Consider the following 19,649-nt stretch of genomic DNA (forward strand, 5'->3'; position numbering starts at 1 on the left):
TAAATTGTGGAGGCAGGTGTTCAAATAAAGAGAAAATATAAACATTTGTGTGAGAAACAAGCATTATACCAGTACTGGTTTGTATATATTATGTCCCCCAGAAAAAGCCATGTTCTTTGATGCAATCTTGTGGGAGCAGACATATTAGTGGGGATTAAGTTGGAACATTTGGATTAGGTTGTTTCCATGGAAATGTGCCCCACCCAACTTTGGGAAATAACTCTGATTGGATAATTTCCATGGAGGTGTGGCTCCACCCATTCAGCATGGGCCTTGATTAGTTTACTGGAGCACTATATAAGCTCAGACAGAAGGAGCAGATTTGCTACAGCCAAGATGGACATTGAAGAATGCACAGAACCTGAGAGAGGAAGTGCAGCTTACAGAGACAGTTTGAAGATGGCCATTGAAAACAGACTCTTGCTCCGGAGAAGCTAAGAGAGGACAAAACACCCCAAGAGCAACTATGAGTGACATTTTTGAGGAACTGCAGCCTAGAGAGGAACATCCTGGGAGAAAGCCATTTTGAAACCAGAACTTTGGAGCAGACACCAGCCATGTGCCTTCCCAGCTAACAGAGGTTTTCTGGGCACCACTGGCCATCCTCCAGTGAAGGTACCCAATTGTTGATGCATTACCTTGGACACTTTATGGCCTTAAGACTGTAACTGTATAACCAAATAAACCCCCTTTTATAAAAGCCAATCCATTTCTGGTGCTTTGCATTCTGGCAGCATTAGCAAACTAGACCAAGACTTAAAAAGGAATAAACACTCACCTGATTGTGGAGAAGTAAAGAATTCATTCCTAATCTTGCAAGAATGGATGCACAGCCAGAAGCATGGCAGGCATGCCAAACAATAGAACAGAGCAAAATTTATCCTAAGCCTAACATGCAAGTCCCTCCCCTGTTTCTCCATTGCCTGGATACTCCAGAGGGTACACTCTATCTGAGAGAGCTAACTAGTCTGCCTTTGGGATTTTAAATTGTACAGCCTATCTGAGAGAGCTAACTAGTCTGCCTTTGGGATTTTGAATTGTACAGCCTATCTGAGAGAGCTAAGTAGTCTGCCTTTGGGAAGGAGCTAGCACCAACTCTGGACTTACATCAGGGACCCTCTCCTTCCCTTTAGCCACAGAGCCCATTTGAGCCAGTCTTGTTTAGTTTCCATTTTCCCTACTCCATGTTTCTTTTATATGAAGGCTAAACTTAGCCCTTTCTTACAGATTCTCTCCTCTTTCTTTTTAAACTCTTTTTAGTTCTCACATTTTAGTTTCTTAAATTTGCTAAGAGCTTTTTCACATTCCTCATCATAGGGATCTTTCTCTTTGAGGGGGGTATAGATTGTTCTGCTGATATTTGATGGGCATTTGCTTGGTTGGGGCACTTACATTTGTGCTTATTAACTAGAATTGAATATTAATTAGCCAAAAGAATATTACCAAGAAATAACTCACTGGAAGCATTTTTAAAGAAATATTTTCCCCCTTTCCATTCAATACACTCATGTACGCATGCACACATACTCCATCTGTGCTACTGCAGATACTAATTTTAAATCTGGCAGTATGATAATCTTTTTTAAGTGCTCGCAATAGCAATTTTATTAAATTAGTTGCTTTATAAAACACTGTAGATGTCATAGTTGTTGACATAATTTACCAAACTGTAGCTAACCGGTGCAGTTTGTTGAGCATGTTTTACAAAGAAAAGGAAAGGCTAAAACCCTGTTAAAGTTGTTCCATCCCTGCCTAGAACAAAGGAGATTTGTTTCTCAGACACTTAAGTCAGGCAAATAAACAGGTAAAGAATTACCATCCCCTATCAGAAAGTTTCTGATAAATGTAAACTAGACAGTCAATACATTCAAGAGATTCCACAACTTGTAATACATAATGAAGAGATTTATCTTCTTCATCTTCAAGTTGGAGGGTTTTGGTCATTTAATTTTTAAGTATCAAGCTGGTAGTGGCTTTTCATCCACAGTGTCTTCACTCTGAGATAAGCAAGCAGTCTTTTTCTTTTTTTTCTTTTTTTTCTTTTTTCACAATATATTTTTAATACTCTCATGCTCAACTTTAAGACAAAGCAATTTTAATTCTAAGTTGCTCACCACATGCTCTTGCTGCAAACTGCTTTTCTTCACGTTATGAAGTTGTTCAAGGCGGTATGGCTAAAGCTGTATTACTGAATGGTGCTGGTAAATATTACACAATTTTTTTGTCATGTTACAACCTTTATTTCCACTTTAGTGATTGCTGCTATGAAATCAGATAGCAACAATGACAACATTGTTAGGATTGAGTTTTTTGTTTGTTTGTTTGTTTTTGTTTTTTGTTTTTTGTTTTTTTTACTATGAATTAGTAGCAACTCAATTTCCTGCTTTTAACCCCTTGGCAGCAAGATCCAAGATCCAAGTTCCTTCATTCACACATTAGCACCTAAGAGTCAGCCGACTTGTCTTAAGGACTCAAGCAACCCTATGGAGAGGTTGCACACTGAGGAATTGAGGCATCCTGCCAATAACTAGCACTAATTTGCCTGGTATTTGAGTTTGTCAACATGCAAGCAGATTCTCCAATCCCAGACAAGTTTTCCAATGACTACAGCTCTGTGCAACATGTTGACTGCAACCTTATGAGGGGCAGAACCACCCAGTTAAACTGCTCCAGTGTTCCAGGCAGAAATTGTGTGATATAATGAATATTTATAGTTTTAAATGTCTAAAAGTTGGGGTAACTTGCATATCAATAAATAATAATGCTTTTGCTACTAGAAGTGGGATGCTTCCACAACAAAAACCTAAAATGTGGGCATAGCTTCAGGACCAGGCCAGGGAAAGACCTAGAGAAGTAAAAGCATAAAATGAAATGATCAGCAGCAGCCTAATGACTTTCAAAGAGGCTGCTGGTGATGATTTAGAGGAAACTGTGGGAAAAATTATTGGAAACTAGAAGATAGGGGATCCCTATAAGAAAATGTAGCAGTACTGCCACATGCAGCAATATGGATAAAAGAAAATGTATCTGATGAATTGGGTGATCTAGCTAAGTATATTTCCAGGCAGAGCTGGAAAGTGCTGCTTGATTGCTTGTTACTGCTTATAGCAATATGTGAGGGGAGAGATAAGCTAAAAGAAGAACTGTTAAACAAAAAGGAGCCAGAAATTTCTGCTTCTGAAATTTTTGAGCTCCTCCAGATGATAAACAATGCAAAGATCAAATCTAGGACTCTACCAGAAAACAGGCTAAAGCTGAAACTGAGGTCATGACTGTATAATCCTATTTTAATGACTAAGAAAAACCTAAGTGGTACTTCAGAGAACTATAGGGCTTCAAGAAGCTTAAGGGCCTTGTCCCTCAGCGATTGCAACAAAAGCCCAATGTGGAAAAGAGCTTATCTTGAAGGGAATTATTGGTGTGGAGTGAACCCCACCTATAATCCTTTTGTAGGTAAGCTACAAAGCTGGTTTTAAAGATATTCTTATCAGTAAAAGCACCACCAGCCTGGACTGAATTGACAGAAACAATAAAATGAAAAGTGGTCTTGAGACCAGCAAATCTTGATGGGAAGGAAGCAGGCTGAGTGCCTAGAATTTAGAGGGTGGAGCTAAGAGCCATAGGGAATCATTCCCAAGAAGGCACAGGCTGAAATCCTAATTGAGGAACTGACAACATTTGCCCAGCTGTATTTCCGAATTGCCATGTAGCAGTGACCTCTGTGTGCCTTCTGCTTTCCCCTTTTTGAATGGGAGTATCTATAGCAGTTATCCTATGCCTGTCCCACCATTATATGTTCGGTGCAGGAGGGGTCAGACAACTTGTCTCTCTAATTCACAAGTCATCAGATTGAGAGGAACTGTACTCAAGGAGCTATACTTAAGGAACTATACCCAAAGAGCCTCTTCTGTACCTTGACCTGATTTTTTTTATGTTGTGTTTTTTTGTTGTTGTGTTTTAAATTTATAATAAATAAAGTTTAAAAATAAAAAAACAAACTGTGCGTCTATATGACTTCATAAAAATAAAACTAAGTTAAAAGCAACAGCAAGGAGCAGTTGCAACAGGAGCCAGTAGACTAGCCAGAGCAATGTACTTTGCTCAGGGACCTCATTAAATTGTACCTAAGAGTTAAGAGTTTGTTGGAAATAACACTGCATCTAAAAGAGAATAAATGCTCACATGATTGTGGAGGAGAAAATAATTTATTCACAATCCTGCAAGAAGGAGCACACAACCAAAATTGTGGCAGGTGTGCTGAACAATAGAACATGGCAATATTTATGCCCTAAACCTAACACACAGGTCCCTCCCCTGTTTCTCCACTGGCTGGGTACTCCAGAGGTTACAGCCTATCCAAGAGAGCTAATTAGCCCATCTTTGGGATTTTACATTGTGCAGCCTATCCTAGAGAGCTAGCTAGTTTAAATTTCCCACTGAGAGTTCTCACCTTTGATTATACCTTACATTCCTTTACATTCCAGTGATCCCGGTTATTGCTTGTTTACACCCATATAAGGAGCTGGTGCCAACTCTAGGCTTATGTCAGGGACCCTTTTCTTTTCTTCCTTTTAACCATGGAGCCAGTTTGAGCCAGTCTTGTTCTAGTTTCCATTTTCCCTATTCCACATTGCCTTTATGTGAAAGCTTAACCCTTTCTTACAGACTCCCCCCTCTTTCTTTCAAATCTTTTTGGTTTTCACATTCTAGTTCCTCAAATTTGTTAAGAGATTTTTACATTCCTCATTATAGAGATCTTTCTTTTTCAGGGGGTATAGGTTGTTTTGCTTATACTGTATGGGCATTTGTTTGGTTAGGACAGTTTCAATGAGCTTCTGAACTAATCCTTGGGCACATGGGATGATGTAGCATCCAACTGTTGTGATAATCCCAGCTGAAATGATAAGGGAAGTCAAGATGGATAGTGCAGCTCCTTTCCATTTTCTGAACTAGCTTCCCAACCATCCTGTGAGTGGGTTGTTAATGCCAGCATTTTCTGCCAATTTCTCAGATAAGGCTGTTAAGCCCTGTAATGCCTTGGTAAAAGTTCCATCTGGTGCCATGTTATCAGGTATAAATGTGCAACAACTACCTCCAATCATAACACAGACACCTCCTTTTTCAGCCAGCATCATATCTAGGGCCATTCTATTTTCCCATGCCATTCAGCTAGTAGCATTTAGCTGTCCTGCTATACCTTTAACTGCATTTCTGGTGTAATTGATAAACCTTTGTTGATTATAATATATATAATTAATCTAATCAACATTGTGTTATTGGTGACCCACCAGAACAAAAATGATTCAAACCCTGCAGCTATTTGATTTTGGGCCTTAAATTCATCTGGGATTTCCCAGGGAATTCCTGTGCTATCTAGATAAATTTGTTCATTAAAGGATTCAGGTATACTTCTTTGTATACCTCTCTTCTTTTTGTCTTGATTAATTTGCACTTTCTCCTTCTTTTTAAATGCCAGGGTGAATGGGATAGTCAATTGGACCAGAGCACAGGTCCCTCCCCACTTTTCAGGTAATGTTAGCTGAAGGATGCTCTTTCCACAGTACCACCAGAGGTCTGCTTGGGGTATGGTTAAACTGGTGAAATTGCCAGTACTATCTTTACTTACATTCTACACATGTGTACACAAGGCCATGGTGTCAAGATCCTGGAGCCCTTCTTCCCATCTGGACAGACAGGCAGAATGACTTCCTGGACCCAGGTGAGAGGTTGGTACAGCCTTGGTTTTTCCCTTCTGGACTAGAGGGAAGAAAGAGGACAATATACTACAGTTTTCACCAGGAGCAGCATTTTGGAAGAAGAGTACCATACACTTAAACTCCTTCTCATGCTTTTTCATACCTAATGGAAAGGGCACAATCTGAGCAGTGGGTTGGCCTATTGCACAAGCACAACAATCACTTTTGTTTAGACTCTGGACTGTATATTTGACCCATTCTACCCAGGCATTTGTGTCTCCATAACTTGTCTCTATTTCTATGGTCTGCTTTAAGTTTTCTGCTTTGAGCACTCTAATAACTTTGGGATTATTCTGCAACAGAGAGCTGGTCTCTGGCCAAGTCTTCTCTGAAGTCACTGACAAACTAACTGGGGAAAGCACTGTTGGGGTTGCATTTGGTGGGAGGAAGGGGAGGACGTGTATTTGGAACCTCCCTAGAGGGTTTTTATGAATGACATCTGCCCTCATCCCATAGTTTTAGCTAATTTGCTTGTCTGCTTTTTTTTATGGTTAATATTACTGGATTACATTGGAGATCTCTGCAATCTGGTGGGGCATTACCTTTGTAAAAGGTTATTTTTTTAACAGCTTTCCTTTTGAACTGGGTGAGACCCATCCCTTATACTGTGTTGTTCACCATATAGCATCCCAAGTGACACAAGGATCAAGGTCTTCATAAACCCTACCTTCAAAAGTTTGCCTCTCATAAGTTTTACTTTTTATTTGAAAAATTTGTTTACATAGGTACTTATTTTCCTCCCTTAGCCATTGCTCATGTTCTAGATCTCCACAGTCATCAAACTGCACAGTTTGGAACTCTAAGCCTTTGGTTACATTTACTACTAATTTGATGGGACTTGTTGCACCCTAAGCATGGAACATTATTGCCAGTATAATTACTTTCATGTCTAAGTTAAGCTTTAAACTTTTCATATCTTAGCTTTTTAAAGGCACTGGATTAGTAAAATACAGGAGTTAACCCACCCCCCCCCCCTCCTTTCCTGATTTACCTTCCCAATTATTGTCTTCTTAGAGTGAACCTCAAGGGATCTGAAGTTGAAGTTACTTTTCAAGATTTGGGCTGAGTTGTTGGGTACTTATCATCTGGTTCAGGCACTGGTCCCTTTACTAGAGTGTAATGAGTCCAGCCTCTTTCTGCTGTTTGGACTGCCATTTCAATCATCAGCAAGACTTCATAGGGTCCTTTCCAGGTCAGTTGAAGTTTGGATTCTTTCCATGACTTTATTAGGACCCAGCTGCTGGGTTGGTGTTGATGGATGGTAAATTTGAAAGGTGGGGTCTGGGCCAGCACACAACAATGCCTGAGGGATGATAAAGTAGAAGACAAGGCCAGTATGTAATTCTTAAGGGAGAAATTTTGTGTGTGTGTGTCTTGCGAAGGGAGTTCTCCAGTCCTCCTGGGAAAAGGCAAACCAAAAAGCATTTTATAAGGGGAAATTCCCAGTTCTTTTCTTGGGGCTTTCCTGATTCTTAATAGGGCTATAGCTAAGCACCTGATCCAGGGTAACTTTGTTTCCAAGACTAATTTAGAAAAGATGTTTCTTTAAGGTTTGATTCATTTTCTCCACTCTCCCAGAGGATGGCAGATGCCAGGGAGTGTGGAAGTCCCAACTGACACCCAAGCTTCCCATAACATTCTGCAACACATGGGAGGTAAAGTGGCTACCATTGTTGGAATCTATATTCTCTACTAACCCATAATGGGGAATGATTTGTTTAAGGATAATCTTAGAAGTTCCTAATGCTGTAGCTGAGGCTAGGGGATAGGCCTCCACCCATCCTGTTAGATGGTCTACAATTACCAGAATATACTTTAGCCAACCTATTGGGGGTATTTCAGTGTAATCTACCTGAATGCTCTGGAATGGTCTGAGATCTGGTTCCCTTCCCCCATGTACTTGTTTGTTTGTTTTAGGACTTTCTTATTAACCCTTTGGCAAATTATGCATCATTCACATATTTATGTGGCTACAGTATAAAGGCCCACACATTCAAAATGCTTAAGAACCAGATCACACATGGTCCATACTCCCCAGTGACTCCCCTGGTGTAAAACTGCTAATACCTCCCTCGGGTACAGACACTCCTGAACTCATTTGCAAGAAGAGCAGCAAGAATTCACCTACATTTAAGGCTATTTACTGGTCAAAAAGAATGGAACAATTAGACTAAAGGACAACAATAACTTAGAATAATGAACACAAAAAGGCTCACCATTTTTAAATGCCCACTCAAAATTTAGTTTTCAGTACACCTAGTTCAGTGATGCCTGAATATACTTGATTCACATATATGTACAACTTGCACATACACACAAGGTTTGCTGTTAGATGAGTAATAACCCACTCTCCAGGGAGAGGAGGACAAGCCTTGGTGTTTGGCATTTGACACTATATGTGGTGTCTCTATTCCCAACAGAGCCAATTTTAAGCTAGCAACCTGTCATCACCAAATGCAGAGCTGGGAAGACATATACACCACCCACTGTCCTAAGTTTGTTCAATTTAGCTTCAGTGAACCCCAACCCCTTTTACAGGAACATGTGCATATAATTCACTTACACTCTGAGTATGAACCTTTTGCTTTTGCCCAAAGTATATTAGCAAAACCAAACTAAGAACCATACAAGAACACACATCCCCTTATATATCTGGAACACAGATAGACACATACAACTTACACACACTTAAACCACTTTTACCTAACTAAGGGAAAATGCTACACACAGTAAAATTTGTATATACACACCCATAACCATACAAAACATGCACACATTATGCCCATTTACAAGCATGTACAGCCAACACACTACTGTTATCTGCACACAGAAAACCTCTAAACAAACACAGTCTTTCTTACATTTTTAAATAAAGAGTTGACTCATTCTCCACACTATCATGAACCTGCACACAATTGCTCAGCTGTAAAGTACACACAAACTATTATACACTACAAAGACACAAAGAAATATTTCCAGTCTACCATAGATTAGTACACAGGAAATTTCTGCCAAGTCTCAAATCATATACTGACAAACTCCCACAGCTCCAAAGACTCCTACATAATTGTATTACATGCTTTCATTACATACAAATACAATTATATGACATCACTGTATAAACACACAACCCAAACTTCCATTAGATACATGAATCCTTAACTTCCAGAATGCATACTAATGACTTTTTACTAAAAAATCCAAATACACAGTCCTAGAAAATGTGCATACAACCTCCCGTGCACCCTGAATATGCACATTAATGAAATTCAATGCAACTTCCATGTGCCTCAAATAGACTCAATTACACAACACAATAAAATATGCAAATGCATCCACCAATATCTATCCAGCCCCACATCACTTAAGTATATGAATAGAGAATCAAACAAACCCTATGCTACAAATCCCCCCTCTTTCTTTCTAACTGGCCCTGATTACTTCTTTATCTTGCCTCTGTTTGTCTCCTCCCTGCCTTGTCCTTAATCTTTCCTTGACAATGTGGTCAACTGTGCTTATTGTAACCTTGGCTTTCTGCTTTTGCTTTTTCTCCTCCCTTCTCACACTTTCTGAGACTCTTTCAATAACTCCTCCAGTGGCTTATCCAGCCATTTGCCCATTTTCTGGATATTTTCTGAATATTAGGCTAAGATCCCTTTACACAGCTGACCTTTAGCATTTCCTGGGCCACTGGATCATCAGGATCCATTCCTGAGTATTTCCTCACCTGGTCACTCAACCTTCACATGTAGGCTGAGAGGGTCTCATCTTTTTCCTGATTTACTTTAAGGCCTTACTTAGGTTCTGGGATTTGGGTATGGCCAATTTTAATCCCAGTATAACTAGTTCTCTAAGATCTTTAATGTGTATTTTATTCCCCTGATCATTATTATTCCATTTGGGGTCTACATTGGGGAACTTGTGCTTTGCTGCCATTATCCCTTGTCCAGGCAGGTGCTGCCTCTCCTATTCTCTCATAGCCAACCTCCTCACCATTCCCCTTTCTTCTACCATAAAGAGGATATTCCGTATGGACATAAGTTCAGACTAGGTATATAAACTGGGGCCTAAGAATTGATTTAATTGTTTGGCTAGCCCTGCTGATTCCTCCATTAATGATTTTATTTCCCATTTGTAATTCCTTACTTCTGTACTCATCAATGGGACATTTACATAACTAATTTCTCCTGGTCCAATAGGTACTTCTCTGAGAGGGTACAAAGTCTCAGTGGGTTTATGTACTCTCAACCTGCTTTCCTCAGGAGCCTCCAGAAATGGAAACTTCTGAATATTCTTCTTACACTATTCCAATTCTTTTCTTAACTGTTGGTGGGTTGTAACCAGTGGAGCAGTTGGCTGGCCCCAATTGGATCTCCAATTGCCCAGGGGCATGGACTGGTTCCATTGAATTTTTAGGGTTCAATGGTTCCTGCCCCAGTCGGGGAGGGGAAACATAAGGTGGGGGAATACTTAACAAAGGATCTCAGGTTTTGGTCTCAAAAGATTCAGTTTCTGGGTCTGCGGTTTTGACTTTCATGGGATAAACCTGGTCTCCTTTCCCTGCAGCCAGCACATGGCACAGTCAGAGTCCTCCTTGGAAAAGGGTTTCTTTTCATTAACATAATGCATGAGATTGGTACAGAGCCGATCCTCATCTGCTCTGTATTTTGGCCAGAATACATTGGGTGGCAAAATGCTTTCTTTGTCCAAACATAACAGTATTTGATTATTTGCCTTTTATTCTTTCCCTTGGTCTGATCACTTTTGGCCCAATGTTTCAACATCCTCCCCAATGGACTATTCAGAGGAATGTTCCTGGGGAACCTTACAGGTACCCCCTTCCCTTTCTCCCCAGCTGGCCGACTGCCTCTATTCCTCCTTCTTAGTCTTGTCTGGGCATCTTTCCCTCAGGATCAGTCTCAGACTCATCAGAATATCCTGACCACCAGGGAAATACTTAATAGTCCTTTTTTTCTTACCCTGGTTCATGCACAGAGTTACCTGGTTGCTGTGAGACACATTTTTCCTTCTTCTTTTCTTGTCTACAATCAGTAGACCTAAGCGTCTGATGGTAGGTCTCACCGCAGTCAGAGGTGGGCCCCTGAAAATAGAGTCCAAGACCACTCAAATGGTGGGGTGCACCTTCCCTTCATCCATCCCAGGGGTCCTCCTCAATGTGTCAGATCCCAGATGAGCCCCCAAGTTGCTGGAAAGAATGCTGTCTCTAAAAGAGAATAAACACTCACACTACTGTGGAGGAGAAAAGAATTTATTCACAATCTTGCAAGAATGGGTGCACAACTAAAAATGTGGCAGGCCCACTGAACAATAGAACACAGCAATATTTATGCTCTAAGCTGAATACTCAGGTCCCTCCCCTGTTTCTCCATTGGCTGGGTACTCCAGAGGTTACAGCTTATCCGAGAGAGCTAACTAGCCCGCCATTGGGATTTTACATTGTACAGCCTATCCTAGAGAGCTAATTAGTTTAAATTTCCCACCAAGAGTTCCCACCTTTGATTATACCTTACATTCCTTTACATTCCAGTGACCCTGGTTATTGCTTGTTTTCACCCATATAAGGAGCTGGCACCAACTCTAGGCTTACATCAGGAGCTCTTTTCTTCCCTTTAACCATGGAGCCGGTTTGAACCAGTCTTGTCTAGTTTCCACTTTCCCTATTCCACATTGCCTTTATGTGAAAGCTAAACTTAACCCTTTCTTACAGAGTTTACAAATGATTCTAGCTACTGGATCATAATACAGATGTCTTTTAACTTTCTGGTATATTGTAGAATAGCCAAAAGTAAAAAAAACTGCTGAAACTCACTGAACTGTAACCCAGATGCCTTGATCTTTGATGATGATGCTTTATTGTATAACTATATAATCTTTACCTTGTAACCATAAAGCCCAGTGATAACCTGTGACGGGCCTCATTTGTACCCCCTTATCTTGTTTTATTAATGCATTTTTATTGAGATATGTACAAACAACATACAATCATTCAAGGTGTACAGTCGGTTGTTCATAGTTGTGCACTGATTACCACAATCAATCTTTGAACATTTTCATTACTCCAAAAAATAAAATAAAAATTAGAATGAAAAAAGAGCATCCAAAACATTTTATTCCCCCCTCCCCCCATTGTTCATTTACTTTTTTTCACACTCATTTTTAACTTTATCAAAAAATTTAAAAAAAAACATTAAAAAGCAGCAACATTTCAAACAAAAACCAAAACAAAATAGTAAGAAAAATAAATAACCTAAAATAACTACATTTCTGTGCACTTGTTCCTATCATACACCCCAGAAATTAACAAACCATAGTCATTCCTGAGCATTCCCAGAGCATTGTTTACCCTCCATATCTTACCTGTTCTTATTAGATTATCATTCCCCCTTCACTATTTGCTATCTATCACTAAGTTCTCTACAGTCTACAATATAAACTGTTTATTTTACATTTTTCATAGTGTTCACATTAGTGGTAACATACAATATTTCTCTTTTTGTGCCTGGCTTATTTCACTCAGCATTATGTCTTCAAGTTTCATCCATGTTGTCATATGTTTCACAACGTCATTCCTCCTTACTGCTGCATAGTATTCTATTGTATGTATATACCACATTTTGCTTATCCACTCATTTGTTGAAGGACATTTGGGTTATTTCCATCGCTTGGCAATTGTGAATGTTGCTGCTATGAACATTGGCATGCAGATATCTGTTTGTGTCACTGTTTTCAGATCTTCCAGGTATATATCAAGAAGTGCAATTGCTGCATTGAAGGGTAACTCTATATCTAGTTTTCTAAGGAACCACCAGACTGTCTTCCAGAGTGGCTGTACCATTATACAGTCCCACCAACAATGAATAAAGGTTCCAATTTCTCCACATCCTCTCCAGCATTTGTAGTTTCCTGTTTGTTTAATGGCAGCCAATCTAATTTGTGTGAGATGATATCTCATTGTGGTCTTAATTTGCATCTCCCTAATAGCTAGTGAAGCTGAACATTTTTCATCTGTGTTTTGGCCATTTGTATTTCCTGTTCAGAGAACTGTCTTTTCATATCTTTTGTCCATTTTATAATTGGGATTTGACCTGAGTTAAATGGTGAGATTCCAGACTTGAAGCTGATGCTGAAATGGGATTAAACTTTTGGTGGTATTGTGAAGGGGTGAGTGTATATTGCATGAGTGAGAGACATGAATCATTAGGGGCCAGAACACAGACTGGGATGGCCAGGCCTCCAGATGACCCACAGAAATTCCTGCCTCCTGTATTTATGACCTATTTATCCAACTCCCACAATGAATAGGAAAGACCATGAAGCCAGTAAGTTCCCTCTCAGACCATGCCCCAGGGGAAGGGCCAGCTAAAATATCATGAGGACACTCAAGAAGTCCTATGGAGAGATCCTTGTGGTGAAGAAATGAGGCCTCCTGCCAACAACCCATATAATTTACCAAGCCTAGTGTGTGAGCCATCTTGGAAACAGATCCTCCAGCTCTGGGCAAGCTTTCAGATGACCACAGCCTGGGGCAACATCTTAACTGCAACCTCATGACAGGTCCTGAGGCAGAACCACCAGCTAAGCTACTCATGGGTTCCTGAGCTACAGAAAAGAAAATGTGTCAGATAATAACAGCTTCTTGTTTTAATCTGCTAAATTCTAGGATAATTTTTATATATTAATAGATAAGACTAAAAATAGTCTTACTTTATCAAATGGTTATACCATAATTTATTTAACCATTCTTCAGTGTTGAACATTTAGATTGTTTTTTAATTTGTCATCATTACAAATAATACTATTATGAAGAACCTGATAAAAAATAAATTGTCTCCTAAATTGTCTTCTGGCTTCTAAATTCTTAGAAATGAAATTATGAGATATAAGCAAAGCATGTTTCCACCTACATTACGCTAGAGTATACATTGTAATGCCCCATCAACCGTGCATTTAAAAATCACAAACAAGGACACTATCACTTTTCTTATTTATCATTTTACCACAGTCAATGTACTCAGAAAAGAAAATGAAATTAAAAATATAAAAGTTAGAAAGGAAAAATTTAAACTTCCACTATTTCCATACAATATGATTGAGGAACTGCGTGGACTGGACAATATGATTATTTGGAAAACAGGAGAATCCATTGAAAATCTAAATGTCAAGAGAATTCAGCAAAATCATGAGAGAACAAAGAATTATGTCTCTATCCTATATGCATTCAAGAGGCTTTGAAGAGAGGTTGGAGCAAGTGTGTTTGTAGGCAGCTCATTTAGCAAACATATTACAAAAGTATATACAATAATTTTAGCTGTAACACTTGAATATTATTACATGGATGACCTTCAAATACATACACATGCACTTATAACCCATGATTATTTTGAGGAGGAGTTGTTGCTGATTCTGAAACTACAATTAGCAGGAGGGAAATAATGAACATGTGGTGACTGAAGCAGTTTGTCAACTTGAACTACCTCATTCCTTACTTCACTCCTGTAGTTTCTCAGTCTTCCTCAGGCAATCTTCACCGAGACTAATAAGCCAGTCTTAGCTGTTTAGTATCTTGCTTTTTGGGATACTGCTGATTCACTCTCCCACTCCAGGCAAGCTCTTACTTGTGAGTGTTTTTGCTAAGTTAGCTGGTTCCTAAGGATATGTTCAAGTCCAAAAGACTAACTAGGTTTCTTCTTGAGGCTTAAAATTAACAAGAGTGTATGTTGAGAGTTGCAACTCGCAACCACCCATGGTTACCAGTCTCAGGAGGATCCTGCTGTTGAACTCAAATTAGATTCTGCCTATGAAATTTACCTTCCTTTATCAGATCTTCTAGCAGGTGATAGACTTGTGTGTTGCTTTGCTCACTTGATTGCGCATTCCCCAAAGAAGACATCAGTGATAAGGAAAAGAGCTAAAAATGGGGGAGGGAAGAAAGGGGAAAAAAGGGACTGAGATATCCAACAAGTGAACAGGTAATCTTTGGAACAGCAGGGACTGTTTATAATCTCATCTGGCACTTTTGGGTTCACCTCCAGGCTCAGAGCCCTTGAAGTAACGTCTTTTACACATTTGACCTTCCTGCCATGTGTGATGAAAATCCCTGTGCCAGTTTGGATGTATTATGTTCCCCAAAATGACATGTTCTTCAACACAGTCTTGTGGGGGCAGATGTATTAGTGTTGATTAGGTTGGAATCTTTGGATTAGGTTGTTTCCATGGAGATGTGACCCAACCAGCTGTGGGTAATACATTTAATTAGATTATTTCCATGGAGGTGTGGCCCTACCCATTGAGCATGGGTCTTGATTAATTTACCAGAGCCTTATAAAAGCTCATACAGAAGGAGCTCAGTGCTGCAGATTAGAGAGACATTTTGGAGATGGCTTTTGAAAGCACACTTTTGCAGACACTTTCCCCAGAGAAGCTAAAAGAGGACAACTGCCCCAAGAGCAACATTTTGAAGAAAGCACGGGAGCTGGAACACAACCTGGGATCAGCAAATGACAGCCACACACCTTCCCAGCTAACAGAGGTTTTCCAGATGCCACTGGCCTTCCTTCAGTGAAGGTATACCTGTGTTGATGCCTTAATTTGGACTTTTTCATGGTCTTCAGACTGTTAATTTGTAACCAAATAAACCCCCTTTATGAAAGCCAATCCATTTCTGGTGTTTTGCATAAGACCAGCATTAGCAAACTGGAATAATCCCCAAGGCTAAAGAATTTTAAAATAGGAAAATATTGGGGTGTTCATTCTTCTGCCTTCCCAGACATCAGAGAGCTGAGTATGCTGGCCACTGTGAGAAGCCTCCACTCTCCTCACACAGGGTGGGACATGGCAGTGAGTAAAGAGGAGAGGATCTTTATGTGGGTTTATAAGCACAGAGAGTAAGTGATTCCCCATAAGTAAAGAGGACAAAATGCACACTGTTGCAGTAATTTTTGTGCTTTCTCTAAAATGAAATTTGGAGACTATACCCCTCCAATTTCAGCAAGAAAACCCAGGGCTTGTGAGAATTTTTCATCCTTAGCTTGTAGAACTCCATCCTGAAGCATGTGCCATGTTTACTCACTTTAAACTGCAATGCAGGCCTATAGAGAGCTGAGAAACTGAGTTTCAAGTGGTTAGAAAGAAAATGTGAGAAAGTTTTCCTCAGCATTCACCCTTCTTTGAAATTTTAGACTATCATATCCTGGAATCTCCAGAACATGGATTTTTCCTTCTTTATCCCCAAGAGATATTGAAAAATTTACAAAACAGACTTTCTTTTTCTATGGTTTTTTTAATTCATTTTATTGAGATATATTCACATACCATGCAGTCATACAAAAGAAAGCATACATTCAATTGTTCCCAGTACCACCACATAGTTGTGCATTCATCACCAAAATCAATCCCTGACACCTTCATTACCACACACACAAAAATAAGAATAAAAAATTAAAGTGAAAAAGAGCAGTTAAAGTAGAAAAGAACACTAGGTGCCTTTTTGTTTGCTTGTTTTTTTCCTTCCCCAGTTTTCTACTCATTCATCCTTAAACTAGACAAAGGGGAGTGTGGTCCATATGGCTTTCCCAATCACATTGTCACCCCTCATAAGCTACATTTTTATACAATTGCAAAACACTTTCTTAGTTTGCCAGGGCTACTATAACAAATACCAGACTGGTTGGCTCAAACAACAGTAATTTATTGTCTCACAGTTTTGGAGGCCAGAAATACAAAATCAAGGTATTCACAGCTATGCTATCTCTGAAGTCTGTAGTGTTCTGGTGGTGGTTCAATCACTGCTACCATCATCTGTGTACTTCTGAGGTCTCCTCCTCTGGCTTCTACTACCAGGTCCAAATTTGCTTTGCTCATAAGGACCTTAGTCATATTGTATTAAGAACCACCCTGATTCAGTTTGGCCTCATCTTAATAGGATCTGAGAAGATCCCATTTACAAATGAGTTCACAACCACAGGACCTGGAGTTAAGACTTGTCTTAGTGTGATATATACCACTCTCTGGTTTGCTTAGCAACAGAATTTATTGGCTCACAGTTTTGGAAGCCAGCTGCCCAAAATCAGGGTCTTGGCAGACCTGGCTTCTTCCTGAGCTTCTGGCATTCTGGTGCTGGTTTGTTGCAATCCTTGGGGATTCTGGCTTGCATCTCTGCCTCCATCACATGGTGATCTGCTTCATTCTCCAGCTTCTTCTGACTTCTAGCTCTTACTTCTTCTGCTTAGTTGTCTCCAACTAGGTTTCCTTTCCTTATATGGTCTGTAGTCATGTGGATGAAGGCCCACCCTGATTCAATCTGGCCTCATCTAGATAGGATCTTCAAAGAACCTATGCATGTAGGAGTCCATCTGCTGACACATCTTAACATATTTAAAGATACTATTTACAAAGGGGTTCATACCCACAGGAATATAGATTAAGACTTGAACATGTCTTTTGTGGGGGACATGATTCAACCTACCACACAGACTTACAATTAATTTTATTTCAAATGAATATATAGCATATCACATTTAGAGTGTCAGAGACAGGAAATTTGAAATTTAAAAAATGTTTGTGAACTAAAACAAAACATTGAATATAATGCCTTTATAGATAACATTGGCATACTAAACGGATGTAGAGTGGAAGAGTGAAGAGTGCATCAGTATCTTTTTTGAAAGTCAAAGGTGTTGGTGTTTTTAACTTTGACTCACATTGAATTTTAAAAGCACAAATCTCAGTCCCCAACTCAATTTGATTCACCCTCTATTATGTGCTTGGCACAGAGGTACAGACTGGTGATACAAAGAGGAATAACACATATCTACACAGACAAAATGTTTCTGCTATTTTACTAGCAAGAGGAAGCAAAGCACTGAGTCATTTAAGCCAACATTATGAAGAACAGACTGTAAGGTCCTGTGCAAGGCCCTGATAACCCCCCAAATAATGCAAACAGCAAATGACTTTTAAAGCCATATTACATATTGACTTTGTGATGCATAATGTTCATCTGGGCATAGCAGATTTACTTTCCTAATTATGTTTTGCATATGCTAATATTAAAATTAGTCTGTATTCCCTGATCACCTTCAGAGGAAGACTTGGCTTTGGAAACATGCTGGGCAGCAAGATAAAAAGAAGACTGAAGATTCCCCTGTGTGAAGAATTTTTAAATAAAAAGATTTATGTCCATGAGCTTTTAAAGATAAATCATGACTTCTTCACCACCCTCTCCTGTTTTCTCTCCTGCCTTTTTTCTTTTCCTTTTTCTTTTTTTGTTTTGAGAAATTAGATATGACTCCTTAGAAATATAGAAACAGTTGTAACCTTTATATAATCATGGGAGGTGAGGGAAGTTACTTTTTAATTTATTTATCATACTAACATGTTACATAAGCTATCTTTTAATCCTTCCTAGTACCCTATGAAGAAATTGTTACCACCAGTTTAGAGATGAGGAAACTGTAGTTTAAAAGTATGTACATAACCCACAAAAGGTTCAAGTAGTATTTGAATATTGGTTCACTGACTTTAAGATCTATGACTTTCCAATATCCGGTACACGCTGTTAAGATCCCAATTTCCCGACAGCCCAATAGAAAAGGGGGCAAGGGAGAGGAACCTACAGTTTATAGAAAAGGACATACAAAAGGCTCAAGCGGTTTTTTTAACATGTTCAATTATAATAAGAGAAATGCAAACTAAAGCCTCACCTATCAAAGTAGCAGAGATTTAAAAATGTTTGATATCAACTGTGCTGGAAAGGGTATGGGGACATAGGCTTACTCATAAATTGCCAGTGAAAGTAAAGATTGATGCAATTACTCCATGGGGCAATTTGGCAATTCTTATCAAATTACATGCCCTTCTATGATTTTATCCTACATGTATACTTGCACTGGTGAGAAATGACATATACACAAGGTTATCCAATGCAACATTGTTTGTAACAGCAAGGGATCGAAACAACCTGATGTCCACTAATGGGAGCCTTATAAATTATGGCCATACACACAAAGAATTATATGCAGCCATAAGTACATGAAAACTGTTGATATAAATTGCTAAGGAAGGAGCAAAACAAGTGTGATGTGTTTCTATTTGTGTAAAGGGAAATATATATATATTTGTATACAACTTGACTATTAAGAAACACATAACAGTGGTTGCCTCCAAGCGGGTATCTGGGTAGGCTAGGTTGGGAGGCACACATTGCTATACATCCTTTGTACCATTTGAATTTTGAACATTGCAAAAGTATAACCAATTTTTAAAAAATAAAATTAAAAAAAATTTTAAATACCAATTAATTTCATTTGCCTTAAGAATACCATATTTAACTAATGAGTAATAGAAGGAGACCAATGATACTTTATTTGGTTGAACTGGAAAATTACGCAAATTGGTACAAAATATCACCACCAGCTTTCTCTTTGGGCATTCATGTCTTTGAAACTGCTTCTCCCTTAGATTGTTGCTGGGGCTATGAGTTGAACTCCTTACTAACCTACTTTTCTTCTTTCTCCTTAAAGCAATAGTATAACAACAATGGAACCATTTATGGAAGACCACTATTTGTAAAGCACTTAGTTTAGAGCTGTGGTTATATTGTCTTATTTAATCTTCACAATAACCTTAAACAGTAGGAATATCAGTTCTATTTGTGAGAAAACAGGGACTCCTAGAAATTGGTATTTTCTATTAGTATTTATCTAGTTCCCAAATAATATGAAACAATGGTTTTCTAATATGTATGGCTTTGAGAGGAAAGAGAAGCAAAAAAGAAAAAAAAAAGCTTTTATAAGTCTACCATGCCACACAGGAAATTAAAATGCTGAGACAAAATTTATTCCACAAGGATTATTCTAAAGGACTTTCATAATA

The sequence above is a fragment of the Choloepus didactylus genome, chromosome 3, assembly GCF_015220235.1.
Source record: "Choloepus didactylus isolate mChoDid1 chromosome 3, mChoDid1.pri, whole genome shotgun sequence".
In the NCBI taxonomy this organism is placed as follows: Eukaryota; Metazoa; Chordata; class Mammalia; order Pilosa; family Megalonychidae; genus Choloepus; species Choloepus didactylus.